This window comes from Cervus canadensis, chromosome X (assembly GCF_019320065.1).
Source record: "Cervus canadensis isolate Bull #8, Minnesota chromosome X, ASM1932006v1, whole genome shotgun sequence".
NCBI classification, from domain to species: domain Eukaryota; kingdom Metazoa; phylum Chordata; class Mammalia; order Artiodactyla; family Cervidae; genus Cervus; species Cervus canadensis.
This window is the reverse complement of record NC_057419.1, coordinates 35,620,832-35,634,571: the sequence shown is the minus strand read 5'-3', so window position 1 is coordinate 35,634,571 and position 13,740 is coordinate 35,620,832. Positions and strand designations below refer to the sequence as shown.

General features: G+C 37.1%; 1 long non-coding RNA gene across 31 annotated transcripts in view; it reads right to left on the bottom strand.

Moving 5' to 3' along the window:
- The window catches only part of LOC122436013, a 78,374-nt gene that overhangs the window by 46,423 nt on the left and 18,211 nt on the right, over nucleotides 1-13,740 (bottom strand). For 20 of the 31 annotated variants that reach the window (XR_006267772.1, XR_006267768.1, XR_006267791.1 and 17 more), the window contains one exon: nucleotides 6,689-6,835. The exons of 6 other annotated variants lie outside the window; for them this stretch is intronic. This is a non-coding gene — a long non-coding RNA (uncharacterized LOC122436013). The remainder of the gene's footprint in view (nucleotides 1-6,688; nucleotides 6,836-13,740) is intronic. 5 more of the 31 variants (XR_006267790.1, XR_006267773.1, XR_006267776.1 and 2 more) reach the window with 1 other exon arrangement.

Here is a 13,740-nt window from a genome sequence, read left to right as displayed (position 1 = left end):
CTCTTACACTGTTGGTGGGAATGCAAACTAGTACAGCCGCTATGGAAAACAGTGTGGAGATTTCTTAAAAAACTGGAAATAGAACTGCCATATGACCCAGCAATCCCACTTCTGGGCATACACACCGAGGGAAACCAGATCTGAAAGAGACACGTGCACCCCAATGTTCATCGCAGCACTGTTTATAATAGCCAGGACATGGAAGCAACCTAGATGCCCATCAGCAGTTGAATGGATAAGGAAGCTGTGGTACATATACACCATGGAATTTTACTCAGCCGTCAAAAAGAATTCATTTGAACCAGTCTTAATGAGATGGATGAAACTGGAGCCCCTTATACAGAGTAAGTAAAGCCAGAAAGATAAAGACATTACCAGGCATACTAACACATATATATGGAATTTAGAAAGATGGTAACGATAACCCTATATGCAAAACAGAAAAAGAGACACAGAAGTACAGAACAGACTTTTGGACTCTGTGGGAGAAGGTGAGGGTGGGATATTTCAAAAGAACAGCATGTATACTATCTATGGTGAAACAGATCACCAGCCCAGGTGCGATGCATGAGACAAGTGCTCCGGCCTGGTGCACTGGGAAGACCCAGAGGAATCGGGTGGAGAGGGAGGTGGGAGGGGGGATCGGGATGGGGAATACGTGTAAATCTATGGCTGATTCATATCAATGTATGACAAAACCCACTGAAATGTTGTGAAGTAATTAGCCTCCAACTAATTTAAAAAAAAAAAAAAAAAAAAAAAAAAACCAAAGAGGAGGAGATAGGGAGTCTACCTGAAAAAGAATTCAGAATAATGATAGTAAAGATGATCCAAAAGCTTGAAAACAAAATGCATTTACAGATAAATAGTCTGGAGACAAGGATTAAGATGCAAGAAAAGTTTAACAAGAGCCTAGAAGGAATAAAAAACAGTCAGTCAATAATAAATAATGCAATAACTGAGATCAAAAGCACTCCGGAGAGAACCAACAGTAGAATAACTGAGGCAGAAGATAGGATAAGTGAGGTGGAAGATAGAATGGTGGAAATAAATGAAGCACAGAGGAACAAAGAAACAGAATTAAAAGAAATGAGCACAACCTCAGGGACCTCTGGGACAATGTTAAACACCCCAATATTCAAATCATAGGAGTCCCAGAAGAAGAAGGCAAAAAGAAAAGGCATGAGAAAATACTTGAGGAGGTAATAGTTGAAAACTTCCCTAAAATGGGGAAGGAAATAGCCGCCCTCATCCAAGAAACCCAGAGAGTCCCAAACAGGATAAACCCAAGGTGAAACATCCCAAGACACATATTAATCAAATGAGCAAAGATCAAACACAAAGAACAAATATTAAAAGCAGCAAGGGAAAAACAACAAATAACCCACAAGGGGATCCCCACAAGGAGAACAGCTGATCTTTCAACAGAAACGCTTCATGCCAGAAGGGAATGGTGGGACATACTTAAAGTGATGATACAGAAAAACCTACAACCCAGATTACTGTACCCGGCAAGATCTCATTCAAATATGAAGAAGAAATTAAAAGCTTTACGGACAAGCAAAAGCTGAGAGAATTCAGCACCACCAAACCAGCTCTTCAACAAATGCTAAAGGATCTTCTCTAGACAGGAAACACAGAAAAGGTGTATAAACTTGAACCCAAAACAACAAAGTAAATGGCAATGGGATCACACTTATCAGTAATTACTTTAAATGTAAATGGGCTGAATGCCCCATCCAAAACACAAAGACTGGCTGAATGAATGCAAAAACAAGACCTCTATATATACTGTCTACAAGAGACCCACCTCAAACCTAGGGAAACATACAGACTGAAAGATAAAATAGACTTTGAAATAACGGCTGGAAAGAGACAAAGAAGGACACTACATAATGATCAAAGGACAATCTAAGAAGAAGATATAACAATTATAAATATATATGCACCCAACATAGGAGCACCACAATATGTAAGGCAAATGCTAACAAATGTGAAAGGGGAGATTAACAGTAACACAATAATAGTGGGAGACTTTAATACCCCACACATACCTATGGATAGATCAATTAAACAGGAAATTAGCAAAGAAATACAAACTTTAAATGATACAAAGGACCAGTTAGAACTAATTGATATCTACAGGACATTTCACCCTAAAACAATGCATTTCACCTTTTTCTCATGTGAACACAGAACCTTCTCCAGGATAGATCACATCCTGGTCCATAAATCTAGCCTTGGTAAATTCAAGAACACTGAAATCATCTCAAGCATCTTTTCTGACCATAATGCGGTCAGATTAGATGTCAACTACAGGAAAAAAAACTATTAAAATTACGAACATATGGAGGCTAAACAACATGCTTCTGAATAACCAACAAATCACAGAAGAAATCAAAAAAGAAATCAAAATATGCATAGAAATGAATGAAAATGAAAACACAATGACCCCAAACCTATGGGATTCAGTCAAAGCGGTGCTAAAGGGAAGGTTCATAGCAATACAAGCCTACCTCAAGAAACAGGAGAGAAATCAAATAAATAACCTAACTCTACACCTAAAGCAAAGGAAAGGAAAAGGAAAGGAAAGGAAAAAGGAAAAGATGAAGAAGCCCAGGGTTGGTAGAAAGAAATCACAAAAATTAGGGCAGAAACAAATGCAAAAGAAACAAGAGACCATAGCAAATATCAACAAAGCTAAAAGCTGGTTCTTTGAGAAGATAAACAAAATAGACAAACCATTAGCCAGACTCACCAAGAAACAAAGGGAGAAGAATCAAATCAACAAAATGAGAAATGAAAATGGAGAAATCACAACAGACTACACAGAAGTACAAAGGATCATAAGAGACTACTAACAGCAACTATATGCCAATAAAATGGGCGACTTGTAAGAAATGTACAAGTTCTCAAAAAAGTATAACTTTCCAAAACTGAACCAGGAAGAAATAGAAGATATTAACAGACCCATCACAAGCACAGAAATCAAAACAGTAATCAGAAATCTTCCAACAAACAAAAGAGCAGGACCAAAAGATTCAGTTCACAGCTGAATTCTACCAAAAATTTAGAGAAGAGCTAACACCTATCCTACTCAAACTCTTCCAGAAAATTGCAGAGGAAGGTAAACTTCCAAACTCATTCTATGAGGCCACCATCACCCTAATACCAAAACCTGACCAAGATGTCACAAAAAAAAGAAAACTACAGACCAATATCACGGATGAACATAGATGCAAAAATCCTTAACAAAATTCTAGCAAACAGAATCCAACAACATATTTAAAAGATCATACATCATGACCAAGTGGGTTTTATCCCAGGGATGCAAGGATTCTTCAATATTCACAAATCAATCAATGTGATACACCACATATCATAGCAGGATCCTCTATGACCCACCTCCCAGAATAATGGAAATAAAAGAAAAAATAAACAAATGGACCTAATTAAACTTAAAAGCTTTTGCACAATGAAGGAAACTATGCAAGGTGTAAAGACAGCCTTCAGAATGGGAGAAAATAATAGCAAATGAAGCAACTGACAAAGAATTAATCTCAAAAATATACAAGCAACTCCTACAGCTCAATTCCAGAAAAATAAATGACCCAATCAAAAAATGGGCCAAAGAACTAAACAGAGATTTCTCCAAAGAAGACATACAGATGGCTAACAAACACATGAAAAAATGATCAACATCACTCATTATCAGAGAAATACAAATTAAAACCACAATGAGGTACCATCTCATGCCAGTTAGAATGGCTGCTATTAAAAAGTCTACAAACAATAAATGCTAGAGAGGGTGCAGAGGAAAAGGAACCCTCTTACACTGTTGGTGGGAATGCAAACTAGTACAGCCACTATGGAGACCAGTGTGGAGAATCCTTAAAAAACTGGAAATAGAACTGCCATATGACCCAGCAATCCCACTGCTTGGAATACAAACCGAGGAAACCAGAATTGAAAGAGACACGTGTACCCCAATGTTCATCGCAGCACTGTTTACAATAGCTAGCACATGGAAGCAACCTAGGTGTCCATCGGCAGATGAATGGATAAGAAAGGTTGTGGTACATATACACAATGGAATATTACTCAGCTATTAAAAAGAATGCATTTGAATCAGTTCTAATGAGGTGGATGAAACTGGAGCCTATTATACAGAGTGAAGTAAGCCAGAAAGAAAAACACCAATACAGTATATTAACGCATATATATGGAATTTAGAAAGATGGTAATGATAACCCTATATGCGAGACAGCAAAAGAGACACAGATGTACAGAACAGTCTTTTGGACTTTGTGGGAGAAGGCAAGGGTGGGATGATTTGAGAGAATAGCATTGCAGCATGTATATTATCATATGTGAAATAGATCGTCAGTCCAGGTTTGATGCATGAGGCAGGGTGCTCAGGGATGGTGCACTGGGATGAACCTGAGGGATGGGATGGGGAGGGAGGTGGGAGGGAGGGTCAAGATGGGGAACACATACAACCATGTCTGATTCATGTGAATGTATGGCAAAAACCACCTCAATATTGTAAAGTAATTAGCCTCCAATTAAAATAAAAAATACATAAATAAATACAATACAAGTAAGCTTAAATCACTCTTTCACATAATAACCTAAAACACTCATCAAAAAGTTTTACATGTCCCAAAGAGAACAGAAATCATATAGATTCAGCCCAAATCCACAGAAAAGAGTTAACATAGCAGGCCTAAAACTACTAAAAGGTAGGCAGTCTTCAGGAAACTACTCAGAATGGCCTGCTTGCACGGCTGGTCCTTGGCTGGCACCAGGAAACTTTACTGGTAAACAGTTCCCTACACTGATAGAAAATTTCCCTAACTGACAAGGGTTGCTCACTATGCCTAAATTACTTATATAAATAAATTGGATCACAGTGAATATCTACTTTCCTTCTGGAAGTCTAGAATTTTGGTACGTGCTAATCAGAAAGTGCCTATGTGACCAGCGCACAATAAAAGCCTTGGTTGCTGAGATGCTTAACAGGCTTCCCTGGCAGAAACACTGCACACATGTTAGTGCATTTCTACTGCTGGGGATGCTCTGTGTGACTGATCAGGGGAGGGAGAAAGCAGAAGGAAGCCTGCATAGGACTCCTCCATAAAATTCCTTATGCTAATTTTAGAAAGGCTACATATCCTTACTATCTTAGCCATAACCTTATGCTGAATCCTGTGATCTAGTGACTCCCAACACACCATCCATTTTTTGATATTAAGTAGCCAAATCATATAGGCCACCTGTGTTTTCCTTGACGTTTCAAAATGCATTTTACAACCACAATTAAACATATTTACATTTTAACAATTAGATGTTTTTGGTTGTAATTAAATCACTGGATTAGAACTATCCATAAATGAGGCTACATCTATCATAAAACTTACAACTCAGTAACTATTTCTGACTTAGAACAAAATGTCAGGCTGGTGTTTAAGCAAAATAATACACTTTCCCAGCTAGGCGGGTTTGTCTTGCTTTGTTTTTGAGAGGGCACATTTCTCCCCCTAAAAGAAAAAAATAGTATATTTGTTTTCTAAACTTATTCCCAGTGAGACACTCTTCTTCGTAGTGATAGTTCTTTTTAGATATTAAATTGTTATTTGCAGTTAAAATATCTTTTTTTTTTTTGCAGTTAAAATATCTTATATCCCACTTTCAGTTAATGACATTACTATCAAGTTCCAGGCTACTAAAACCAGGTATGCATACTTTTCAATTACAAATATTTCATGTAATTCTCTCTAGTTGTGAGAGAGTTAACTTAGGCTGGTTGATAGGAAGTCAAGGCCCCTTTAAGGGGGAGGAGAATATTCTTTCTTTTTCACAGTCTTTTTCCTTAGTCATGTAGATGCTTCTCTTAAGCCCCCAACCAGTATTGCAACAGGTATTGCCAACAATATATCTTGCTTGAGACCTGGCCTTTCTTTAGGTCTGGAACTAATGATTACACAGTGCAGTAATACAGCTTACTCATGGGTATGCTTTTCTTAGACTCTGTTAGTGATTAAAATTGTAAAAAATCTTGCCTGGGAGCCTGTTTCTTAAGACTTGTACCCCTAATTACACATCAACAGTGTATCTTTCCTGGAACCATCCTCCCTGGCTAATCTCGTGCCCTGGCTAATCTTGTACAGAAGTTATCTCAGGATGTATGCCTTGGAAAAGGGTCTGGTGGAACTCTTACAACCTGGAAGTATTCTTTTTATCTATTCTCAGCAGCTAGTTGAGAAGTATATAATGCCTTGCTTAAACTAGTGAGGGTGGGTACTCTCCTACCCACTTCTGGTGCCTTTTGCTGGAGGCTTTCTCTACCGCTGTTACTTTAATAAAACTGTTGCACCAAGCTCTGAGTGACTGGGACCCCATCTTTGGTCCCAAAGTGAATTCCTCTCCTTTGGAGACCACGAACTTCAGCACTGTTCACCGTAAGCTATGGTGACTTCAACAAGGGTAAAAATCCTTTGGTGGCCCACTGTAGCCAACCTCCAGCAATTGTGCCTCAGGAACAAGACAAAGCATATACATGCTGCTACATCTGAACTGACTAAAGTAATTCTCTAGGTACAATTAGAAAATGAGGGAGTTTCTCCTAACAAACTATAACCACTGATTTTTACCATATTCTCTAATACTTCTCCAAAAGCATACTTACATTCATGCCTGCTGCCAGGGACATTTCGACACTCAATCTTCTGTTATGCTCTTTTCCATGGAAACAAACCAGGCTTAAAGGCCTTGAAAGAATCCATTGCAACTTCTGTGACTAAAAATTATGCTTGGTAAGGAAATGATGAGTCAACTGGATAAAGATAAATTACAAGGATAATCATCATAGCTAACATATAATGAGAGGGAAATAATCTTCAACATGCCAATTTAATTTACTACAAGAAACCTACCCATCTATCTAACCAGAATATTTGTTTCCACACAAGGAGCATATTCTTTGTTTATAGCCAAATTACAATCATGAAATTGTTTAATCAGGACAGAATCTGAACAGGAGGCATAATTAAACAAAATATGTGCTCAATAACATCAAAGACATTCATGTCTATACTCCAAAAATTTAACAGTGATTTTAGTTGAATGATGGGATTACAGCTTATCTTAACTGCATTCTTTATATCCTTGTATTATCTGAATTAGTTATAAAAGTACCTCTCTATTTTATAACCAGGAAAAAAAGTACTTCCATTTTGAAATAAGCTAGGAAAAATAACCAGCTATTAAAATTAATAAAAAAATTGTGGCTACATATGGCATAAAATTCCTAAGGAATAACATAACAAGTATTGGGGGGAATCTATGTGATGAAAATTATGATTAGGACATAAAAAAACTTGACTAAATGTCTCTAGAAGAACTGTTACAAGCATGTTAATTCTTACCAAATGAATTTACAAATCAGATGCTATTTACAATAACTATTCTTAAGTGAGTTTATTTTTTTTTAGATGAAGCAGAATTTTACAAAGTAATTCTTAAATTCAACTTAATGATGAATTGGGGATCAGCAGCTAAGTAGACACTGTGAAAGAATAAAACAAGATTTGCTATGAACAAGGAAGGAACAGACCAGGGGTCAGCAAACTATGACCAATGGGTCAAACCCGGCTGCAGACAAATTCTGCATTTGCTGTCTCTGGTTGATTCCCTGAGTGAATAGTTACAACAGACTGTGTGGCCCACAAGCCTCATATATTTGCTATTTGGAATTTTACAGAAAAGTTTACTCTTGCAATAGGTACTTTAACTTTGCTGTCATGTCCATAGACTCTTCTCTAAGAGCTTCTAAGGGAGTGCATGAAGGTCAAGAGAAGGCTAATTTACAAGGTAAATACAATGCATGAATACCACAAGTACAGAAGCTGGAAGGTAGAGAAATAAAGGTTGAGAAGCCAGTGAATAGCAAAAGAAGTATGAACAGTAGTAAGGGACTTTAAAAATACTGATGCCCAAGGCAACTAAATCACAGTATTCCACCCTGGTTTATTATTAAAGTTCCTCAGTTGATTCTACTGTACAGCTCTCAAAGAGAAGCACTGACCTAGGAGGAATAGCAAATGCAGGGTAGCTATGTGATGTCAATGATGTAGCACAAGAGTAATGAACCAAACCTTAATGAATGAACCTTAACCTGCTTGTTAAGTTGCCCAGAGATGTTCGAATCCAGTTCCCATAATCAATGTTGTTCCTATATTTAAATTTCTATTAAAGCCCCATATTCCACATTGTTCAACATATTTATATACAATAAACCCCTATTAATGAGATAGGCTAAGTGATTTTTCATTTCTTGAGACGAAAAGAGCCAATTTAGTTCAGAAATTTGCATCAGAAATACAGTTGCATGAAACAGACCCCCAGCAGAAATATAAAACATTTGAAATTGTTAGAATATGACAATAAGGTGAAATATCATACACAATTCCCTCCAGATACCAGGATTCAATGTTTTTTAGAAGTCCAGATTATGTTGTGCCAAAGCCACTAATTAGACAGCTGCCTTCGTGACTCATACATACACCCACTTAAGGTGAAGCACTGAGGCAATTGGTAGTGGCTGTATTATAACAACTACAAAAATAAGGAAAGTAGGGTTTGACAGTTATTTCTCTTCTGACAATGATGTGCAAATTACAATATAACCATGAGGTGCTGACCCTGGAAAGCATGACTGTATATCTGTCATAGCTAGACATGGTGCTCAGTTACCATTCTAATAGGCATGGAATAACATGGATTAGATCATAGGTTACTAAATTTGAGAACCATTGGACTAAATGTGTCCAGTGTTCAGGCTTTTACAAATATACTCTCACATCCTTCTAAACACTACCACCCTATCTATCATCACAGCTGTAGCATAGCCCTAATGACCAGCTTTTGTTTCACATTATCTAGTGTTACATCCTCTCCACTGAGCACAGTTGATGGGATCAATCCATACATTGCCAGCAGCTTATGACATGTCTAAACATGAAAAGGCACTGCACAAATGAAAATAAACTAGGCCAATTACAGTCTCACTCTTTGGAATTTAAGTAGAAACAATGAAAACTAGGTCATTACCAGTGAAAGCTGAAGCTGAAAGCTCATCAAAGCAGGATAGTGGCAAAGTCAGTCAGGAGGACGTAAAAAAATAGTAGAGAGGAGAATAGAATGTAGAATAGCAAATCAAATAGCTGATTTAATTCAAGTCAACAGCACAATGGAAAAGGTCTACAAATTCAATATGCTTAAGTTCCTAGAGCCACCACAGACATAATTTGATGCCATATTGTAAGATTCCTATGAAATCTCTATCTTCTTTGCTGTGGATATCTTACTATGTGTATCTATATGGTAAATGTCTATATCTTGAGCTAATCCTGTGTTTTCTTTCTTTCTTTAAAAACTATTTTCAATGTGAAGTTTTTAAAATGAACAATGGATTTAAGTTCTTATTTTTGCAAAAGATTACATATTCTTTAATCTATCTTCATCATGTATGCAAACATTTTTCTTCCCACATTATAATGTGTCTGCCATGTTTATGTACAATTTAGAATGGTACCTGGAACTTGGTAAGAACTGTATGTTAGTTGTTACCTTTATCAGTGTGAAAACTAAATTGTCAAAAGTCCATAGAGTTAAATACTTGAAAAACTGACCACCTTCTGCACCCTGTAAAACACTCACCTAAAATACAATTACTTGAAATACATAAAATAGTATATCATGTGAGTATATGATTGAAAGAAAGCTTTTGGGGCACTGGAAATCTCAGTGTATGTGTTTATGAATAAAGGGGAGGCGGCACTTGAAGATGCTAGGTCTTATTTCTTGAAACCAGAAATCCTATGTAATTTAGAAAATAATGTAGAGTTGGGATACATAACCAGAACTTTGGCAGGAAGTAAAATATTTAGACCTGGTTATTAGTTGGTGGTGGGGCAGAGAATAGACAGACCCACCACAACCCACGCTAGAATGTTAAGGGCCTACAGGAACTGTGACAAAGTTATTGTCACAGGACCACACAGTCAATGAAGTTAGGTTTTGGTACAATCACAACAGAGAAAACTAAAGAGGTCAAAAAGATCACAGATAGGTGGATACTTCTAAAATTGGCAGGGAAATTTCTAAAGTGGCCTCATGACATCACCTCAGACTGTAGCATTTGTCTGGACTTACTCTCCAACATTTCTGCTTAAGTAAGAGCTGGAAAAGTATAAACAGAAGTATCTTTAGAAACAAGAAAATGAAATGAGAGTTACATATGCTTAGTGGTCCAAGATATAGAAATGCAATACAAACACACCTGAATCAAGTGGTGGCTATACTCAGTCTCATCCAAGGCAACCTGTTTCATTCATAGAGCTCTGGAGATGAGGCAGTCTCAGAGAGCAATGAATTTTAGTATATGACCTATCCTGTCATCCAGAGCAGAACGTACCAGGTGTGAGACACACTATCTAAGTGCTGTGTCATTACATGTCTCGAAAACTGACTACCTAAGCAGGGGTGAGTTAAGTCACTTAAATCCTTGCATTGAGGAATAAACTTTGTGAAATGCAAAAAGAGTGAAGCAGAAGGAGCTGAATATTAAATGACAGTGCTGGGAAACATGAGGTACAGCCAAGGACACTGGTGCAATAAGCAAAGTTTAGTAACGAATAACTGAAAATTTATGAGGAAGCAGAATATAAATAAATCTAGGAAGTAAACTAAAGCTCAAGTGATAATGAAGAAGGCAAAAAAGCAGAGAAAAAGAGGAATTATTTCATTTTCTTTAGTTTTTAATTGTCTTACTCAAATACAGGATTTTCTTTATTTGGACTCCTATAAAACTTTTGTCTACCTTAGAAGTTGGCCACGCATAGTCGTGGGTGGTCCAAATTGCCTCACTGACCCAAATAAAATAAAATAAATAAAAGAGGCTACAATACCAGAAATTGCTAACAGGATTCCAGCCATAACTGAAGCTCCCCAAAAATGTGACTCTGCTGGAACTGGTTAGTGTCACAGTAGGAGATAAGGAAGTCAGAATCCCCCCCATATATTAGAATAGAATGATAATAGCCACTGGAGTTCATCTTCAGAACTCTATGAGTGGAAACTCTACATGATAAAGCTGCTAATTAGGCGTTTAAAAACATCAAAGATGAGGCTGTGAGGGATCTGGGAACTGCTAACTGTTGCAATAGAATAACCTCCAAGTTTCTTTTTAATGGCCAGGTGGTAAATATTTTAGGTTTTGCAAGCCATATGGTCTATATCACAACTACTTTGCCATTGTAGAATAAAAGCAGCCAGAGACAATACATAAATGAATGTGTGGCTGTTTTCCAATAAAACTAAAATCTGAATTGTGTATAATTTTCATACATTATAACATATTATTCTCCTTTTGAATTTTTTCAACTGTTAAAAAATGTAAACTCCATTCGTCACTCATAGGTTGTAAAACAAAAACAAAACAAGTAGTGGGCCCATAGGCCATAGTTTTGCTGACTCTTGGTATATAGAAATGGAAGGTTGTAACAAAGATGGTCATGCAGGTATTTTTTAACCTGAAAGATATTATATTTAACATACTCAAGAATACTCTAATGATGGCAAACTTTCTTTTTAATGGACTACTCCTGTTCTTTTTTAAAACTATCTTAACCATTTTTAAGTGTATAGTTCAATAGCATTAAGTATATTCATACTGTTGAGCAATAAATCTCCGTTATCTCTTTCATCTTGCAAAATTCAAACTCTATACCTGTGAAACAACTCCTCATTTCCCCCCTCCTGTCAGCTCCTGGCAACCACCAGATTTTTAAGAAACACTGCACCAAAGGAGATCTGTCTATAGAAGGGATTTAGCTTAGAGGATGTCAGCTTGCTCACATTATTCCATGCAGTGCCTTATAAAGTTGTTTAATCTACAATAAGAAACACAATTACATTGGATCAAAGATACACATACATACAAACATATAGCTGGAACAAAAATTTCACAAAGTACCTACCCTTTGCCAGATGGAGGATAATTTTTTTCATTTTTAAATTCTATCTTCATCTATTCTTTCCTAATCTATTCTAATCTATACAATTCCATTTAAAACTACGGCCTAGTTTTAATAGTATCCAAGGAAAACTGTTAACCCCAAGCCAAACTAACACACTCATGTTTTATACCACATGGGAAAAAGGCAACACTACAAACAAATCAAAATTATAAAGAAGCAGAAGTTGTGGGGTTATAAAAACATTTATTTATGAAAACACTGTGTTGGCCAGTAGCATTTAAACAAATTTAAACTAATGGCTCAAACTCAGGCTCCTTGTGGAAATTATGTCAATATTGGGCTGCATTTTTACTGGGAAAAAATCAACAGGAGCCAAAGAGCCAACCCATGACTGGGTTGCTCTTCTAATTTTAGAGCAATTAAATGACTTTCATCCTTTGGATGAAAGGTTCATGTTCCAGTGGATCACAAACCCAAACATTCCCCCTTAGAAGCAGCAAATGCTCTTTACCATTGAATTTGAACTCTTTTCTTCTTTTAAGAGAATTTTCTGTTCCATTGTTTATCAAAAGCAGAGCAACAGAACAAAAGCCAAAACAAAACAAAGAGCAAAGTTTCAAGAAATTAAATATCAAAACCATCTTATACATTTATTCCACCTGGACCTTGCATGCATTTGCAATTGTAACCCCTGAAATAAAGGATGGAAACTAGAAGAAATGAAGCAAAGTAAAAGAAACAGAGACTAAGTGCATTAATTTTACTAACTGCAACTGCAGAACACAAAAGTAAAGACCCAAAAACTCCTGCTGCTGGTACATAAATATCTAACTAAACTGGGATAAGTCAGGCCTGGTACATTTATGAGGGCTTCCCTTGTGGCTCAGCTGGTAAAGAATCCGCTTGCAATACGGGAGACCTGGGTTCCATCCCTGGGTCAGAACGATCCCCTGGAGAAGGAAATGGCAACCCACTCTAGTATTCTTGCCTGGAGAATCCCATGGACAGAGGAGCCTGGTGGGCTACAGTCCATGGGGTGGCAAAGAGTTGGACATGGCTGAGTGAGTTAACACACACATTTGTGTTCTTTAAGAATACATTTGTACATTTGTAATCTTAGGAATTAGAACTGGGCTATCAAAAGTACTAATCATAGTTAGCTATGCAAACTGCAGCTGAAAGGATAGATAGCAAGCCAACACAATGAAGACAGGTGAGGCCACAAGGGCCAAAAGCAAGCAAAACTTATGACAAGGTAAAGCCCTCACAACTTTAGAAATGAACTATAAGCTAACAAAAATAAATACAGTATACAATTCATTGCGGGGGCGGTGAAGCCCTAAGTAAGCAGAATCTATGAATAAGCTAAATATATGAGGTAGAGAAAAAAGTAAAACAAAGTGGATTGGCAAATCGATAGGCAACAGGAGAAGTAAGACACAAAAGTTAAGAAGAGTAGCTAAGTTACATAAATAGTACAATCCTAACATGAAGCTCTACAAGCTCCTGCTGCTGAGTTTCCCAGAGCTTCTCTAGCCCCAGGTCCCATCCCTAAATGGGCATAACCATAAAAAGGTCTCCCTATAATTGGAATTTCATGTGATCCCAGTCATCATTATCTCCCTATAAGTCACCAGCCGATAACCTGTCATTAGTTCACTGGAGAATTTGTCTCTAACAATCAGAAGTGCTTAACCAA